Genomic DNA, 6,000 nt, shown 5'->3' on the forward strand with positions numbered 1-6,000 from the left:
GCTGCCAGGGTCCCCAATTGAAGACTCATCACCCCAACTCTATGGTAAACCATGTGCTCCTCCCATGTGCCAGAGGAACTTGGGAGCAACCAGGTCCCGGTGACCAGGTCATCACTGAGTTCCAAAGATCAACCAAAGCATCAGTGGACCCTCCAACCACGCACCCTACTCCAGCCACACTGAACTCCGTCGTTCCTTTTCTCGAGAGGTATTTGCACAGCTGACATTCATGCCAACCAAAGGCAAGATCTGATGGGAGCTGTCATTTCAGAAATGTCAGCCGTGGCAGAGAGGCACAGCAAATAAACACCGTGGCGGTTTTTCCTGTGCCAGCCTCTTCGGAGAATTCTCTGACTGCTCTTATTAAATTCTCCAGCCCGCCTCAGCAGTGGCAACTCGCTGCATCTCTGTGACCTCCTCTAAAAACATCTTAATGACATAAAAAAAAAAGCAGTACATGTTTATGACTGTAAGTATCTCCCAGGGGATCAGTGCCTCCTGCTTCAATTTGTACATTGTTATTGTCAAGGAAAAGAGCTATACAAAGTATGTAATACAGGTATTATACTGTATATTTCTATAGTTATATAGAAATGCTGCAGCTACTAATGAGTTCAAGGTCAAGCATATAAGATCTATTATTTTTACTACTACTACTACTACTACTACTACTACTACTACTACTACTACTCTTATATGCTTGACCTTGAACTCATTAGTAGCTGCACAGTGCTACCAACTACTCCCAACTAGCTCCCAACTACTCCCACTACTAGTAGTAGTAGTGTAGTAGTTGGGAGTAGTTGGGAGTAGTTGGTAGCACTGTGCAGCTACTAATGAGTTCAAGGTCAAGCATATATGATCTATTATTTTTACCACCACCACCACCACTATTACTACTACTACTACTACTAGTAGTAGTAGTAGTAGTAGTAGTAGTAGTAGTAGTAGTAGTAGTATACCTGCTTTACCTGTGTTGGCCCAGGAGTGACCTAAGACCTTGTACCTGAGGTAGGCTCATCAGGTAGCCCCTGAGATAATGCCCCCCCATGCCTTATATGGTGGCTCACTGTACCCAGTTTTCCCCTCCCCTTACCCAGCAGCATACCAACTTCCTTCTGCTCCTGGATTTGAGGAGAGACATGGAGCAGAAAAGAAAGTGTGATAAGAGGGGAATGGTGGGCTAGAGTGCCACTCTAACCTGTCACTCTTTTCCTCCACACTTTCTCTTCACTTCCTTCTTCTTTTTTAATCCAGGGAAGGCGCAGCAGCAAGAGGTGGTCAAAGGCAGGCAGGAGGAGTCTGCCCTGTGTCCACGTCCTCAAATAAGGAGAAGACTATATATATTATTGATCTGTGAACTGCCTAAAATATTCTGGGAGATTTAAAAAAACGACACTGGCCCTTCTGCTTTTAATTGCCCTGCCAATTAACTTTTCAATCAAATTTAATTTAATAGTGTTAATCCATTTAATATTGTTTTTAATAATAATTATTATTAGAGACACAATACAAAATAATAATAATAATAATAATACAGGTATTTATATACCGCCTTTCATGGTCTTCAGATTTCTCCTCAGACTTTATTTCAAGGCAGTTTACATAGGCAGGCTATACTAAATCCCTATAGGAATTTTTACAATTGAAGAAGGTTCTGTCTTTCAAGAACTACAACATTTCAGATGGATCCTTTTATGATCTGGTATCACATTCTGGCCTCCAGTTTCCTCCCACACAAGCTGACAATCCTGCATATCTCACTTGAAGGGCGGCCAAAGAGCAGATGGAAAAACTTGGCTGGGCTTGTCAGCTGCTTCAAGGTCTCGCCGTTCACAGTGCCGATGGCCTCGAACTGGTGACCTTCAGCTGTTATCTTCAGGCAAACGGAGGCTCTACCCTCTAGACCAGACCTCCTGCCCTCCTTACAAAAGGAGTAAGGGATGAGGAGGGAACAGGAGATTAATGACCAAGTAGGAATGGTCATTGCAGTAGTTAGTTCTGGGAGGGATTGAGTCAGGTGGCCAAGAGTCAGGTCCTTGCCAAGCTGATGGATGGCCCTTGCTGTCTCACCTCTCCCTCTGATTCAGCCGAGCAGAATAAAAGAGTTCTTCCCACAGGCACACAAATGGAGATCTGCATCCACACAGAGCAACACTTTGGAACCTTCTAGAGCTCAAAGCAAGAGAGGGCACTTGTTGGCTGGGAACATCCCAGCCACACTTGAGAAGAGGGCAAGACTGAATCCCAAGTGATTCTCTTGGGACCGTCTCCAGGCTTGCCTCCTACAGACCTTTCTTTGACTTATAGAGCTAGTTCAGGAGGGTTTTTCTGGTGTCATCCAAGGGGGGGGGGGCCACATCCTACATTTTTGATCCAGGTAAAGGCAATGTTTTGGGTTTCTCTACTGCCGGCTATGAATTAATCCAGTTCCTAATTCCCAGAACATGAAAAGTTGTACTTGAACTATTTGGCATGCTGATAAAATCCCCTTCTAATCCCTTCTAATCCCAGTATCCCATTTCCCCTCTACCTCTCATTCAGGGAGTTAGGATTCTTTGCAACCAGAAGTCCAGGCCATTGACCACGTACCTCTTTTTGCAGGTCACAGAATTCCTTCCAGAGACATCTCTGTTCTATCAGCAGACCTCCATGTTTCTCTCTCGTACGCTTCTCTCCGATGTCATTTGGTGGAAAGAGGAGCTGGGCAATCAGATGCAGAATCAGAATAAATATCCTTTCCTTCCTGAGATTCCTGCTATCTACCTCAGCTGCATCACCACTGTTCACTCAGATCTTGCGGTACTGTGTGCACACTTTTGAGTTTTGTGGCTTCTTTGTTGGCTGGTGCAAAGGCTGGTACTGCCAATGGTTTATTTACTGTTAAACAAATAAGGAAGTGGTTATAGATTTGCATGTTCTCCTGCCCTTCTCTAGTCTTGCTGGCCTTAAGCAGGACATGACAAGGCCAGAGGCATAGGACCCTGGAGAGTTCCATAGGACCATGGAGCACTTGGCTGCAGCAAGATCCAGAGCAAAACTGAGGCCTAGAGTCCCCTTCCAGGCTACACCCCTGCTGCCTGAAGTATGCTAGAGGAGTATTCCTCTGACTTGAAGCCTTCTGGTCTCTCCCCTTCAGCAATACCTTCCTGGCTCACTGCCAGCACTGGCAAGCATAGAATGGGTGGGGCTGGTTCTTCACAAGACTCAGACCTTGGGAATGCAGACTAGGGGCTCTTCATTCCTTGAGCCCTTGCCTGATGGGCTGTATCTCCAGCCCAGTGTCAGAGATGAGGCTGGTTCCAGAACTAATCAAGCTGGCCCTTCATCCTCAGGCTCCATATCTGAGCTGCCGCACAGGGTAGGGTCATGACATACACATGCCTTCTATCTGCCCTGCATATTTTAGTCTAATGGCAGCTAACTCTTAGTTAGCAATGACATTGACTGTTAGGGCTAACCAGAGTACTCTCTTAAGAACTGTGGTTAGGGCTAACCAGAGTTCTCTCTTAAGAACTGAAATCAGAAAATTTACCATTGTCTGCCTCAGCTGTTATGGCTGGGTTCAGACACAGTGCAACACCATGACTTGTGCTAACCATAGTTAAGGGACAGAGTGGAGTCCTTAAGTACATATGGTTAACAGAAGTCATTGTTTTGCATTATGTCTGAACCCAGCTTTCAGGGTTTGAGCTGTGTCTGATTTGAGCTTCCAGGTGTGCAGCCGGCAAACCATGGTTTAGATCTGCTTGCCTGCTCTAAGTTCCCATCTGCTTAGGACTCAGCTTTTTAAGTTTACTCCCACCTCCTTGGTTGTAGCAGTATCTTGAGGAGCAGCATTGACCCTACCTGTGGTTTGCCAATGACCTATACATTCAAACATGATGGGAAACCACAGTTAGCACAAATCGTAGCTTGCAAACCTGCTTTTAACCATGATTTCAGATCCTGGTTTGTTGGCCCCCAACCACAGCCTGTGAGCAGGCTCAATGTAATGTGAAACCATGCTTGAGCTAAACAAACCACGGTTTTGCATTGTGTGTGAACCCATGTCATACCAGCAATCTGCTCGCATATGTACAATATGCTACTACACATTATCCCGGAATCCCGGGCATCACTCGGAGGTTGGTTGCTAGAGTGAAGGGCCCCTATAGCTATAACCTTTCCTAGTTTCATGTGCACATCTCTGTGTTTTAAATGATTTTAGATGTGCTCCGCAGTTCGTCCTCGTGGCTGTACATAATGTTTGACTTTGTCTCCGAGATATTGACTCAAACAGAGCAGTGGCTCCAGGTTTCCCTGTAATGATATTTAAAAATTAGTATTGTTTGTTTTCCATCTGTGCCAAATGTTTCCTTCTTTTTGGCAGAGACTTCAGAGTGCCAGAATCAATCAGCATGCCTTTCAAAGCAGCTAGGAAAGCGCCGTTTCCCAAGAGCTTCTCACATTTTGTTCTCTGAAATGGATTCCTGAGCGGGGCCAGCCCCACCTCTGACAGTATTGAAGCAACAGATCAGATGCTTCCCCTGCTATACCCACTTCCTGCTATCCACACTTCCTCTCCTACTCCATTCCCCTCTTTTCAAGTCCAGGAAGTGGGCGGAAGAGGAACGTGGAAGAGGGAGCCCCATCTCAGGGCCCAACCCTATACAACTTTCCAGTGCTGGTGCAGCTGTGCCAATGGGGCATGTGCTGTGCGGGACAGCCACAAAGGCCTCCTTAAGGTAAGGAAATGTTTGCTCCCTTATCTCGGGGCTGCATTACGGCTGTATCGGCACTGGAACGTTGGATAGGATTGGGACCTCAGTCACCTTCAGCTCATGTATGGGATGAACCTGCTCTTGAGTAGAAAATTAAACATATGACCTCATTTTTACAATATGTTTACGGCTCGGGTCCGGGGTATTTGAGGGACCACCTCCTTCCCTACAATCCTGCCCGTGCTCTTAGATCATCTGGGGGAGCCTTTTTGACTGTGCCGCCACTAAGAGATGTGAGAGGGGCGGCGGCCAGGAAGAGGGCCTTCTTGGTGGTGGCCCCCGAAGTGTGGAATACCCTCCCCTTAGAACTGAGAACTGCTCCCTCGTTGCTAACGTTTCGGCGTGGACTGAAGAACTTTTTATTTCAAAAAGCTTTTAAATGTTGACAGGCTGGCTGGCGTTCTTGTTTCTGCTTTTTATATGAGAATCCACGGGGTTTGTTTGTTGTTAGATTTTTAATTATTGTAAATTGTTTTAATGATTGTTTTTAATGTTGTATTTTTAAATTGTTGTAAGCCGCCTTGTGTGCCCGTTGGGCAAAAAGGCGGGGTATAAATTAATAAAATAATAATAATATCTGGTGAGAATCGTACCCTGGACCCTTCTTCGAAGTGAGGATCCTAGACCATAGACCAGATTCCAAGCAAGGCAATAAGCCACCCCCAGGGGCCAGACAGATGCCCCTAGCAAGTGTCCCTCTCCTGGGCATGAAGGCAACCACCCTCTCCTGCTGTTGTGTTACCAGCAAGTGGCAATCAGTTGCCATGGAGGGAGGGGCCTTAGCCAACTGGTAAAGCACCTGCTTGGCATGCAGATGGTTCCAGGATGGCCAGCAGATGGTCCCGGACAAGCCCATGAGCAAGACAGATCACTAGCCTGACTCAACATAATGCTGCTTTCTGTGATCTTGCCTGCTGGTTCAACCAGTCCTGTATGTGGAATTCAGTGCAAGGTGGACTTGTTTGAAAAGCAGCTTGGGTGAGCTCACAGCAGCAACCTTTTGATCTCCAGCAGATGCCCACATCTGGAGTGTGTCCTTGCTGAGCATGACTGTCCCATCACTGTCGACAGGGGTTCTGAGTCCAGCATGCTGGACTTCCTGCTGCCATTTATTTGCCCGAAGTGTCAATTAGAGCAAATCGTGCCATTGGATTTAGCTCAGCCTCCCTCAGGCCGGCCCGGCTGGCAGAGAAGCGGGCAGAGGAAATGATTGTCAGTGACTAATGCCTCTCTCCTC

General features: G+C 46.6%; 1 protein-coding gene across 1 annotated transcript in view; it reads left to right on the forward strand.

Moving 5' to 3' along the window:
• Window positions 1-6,000, forward strand: part of DNAAF8 (dynein axonemal assembly factor 8) — a 136,463-nt gene that overhangs the window by 49,362 nt on the left and 81,101 nt on the right. The gene's annotated exons all lie outside the window — the stretch shown is intronic.

This window comes from Tiliqua scincoides, chromosome 13, assembly GCF_035046505.1.
Source record: "Tiliqua scincoides isolate rTilSci1 chromosome 13, rTilSci1.hap2, whole genome shotgun sequence".
Taxonomy (NCBI): Eukaryota; Metazoa; Chordata; class Lepidosauria; order Squamata; family Scincidae; genus Tiliqua; species Tiliqua scincoides.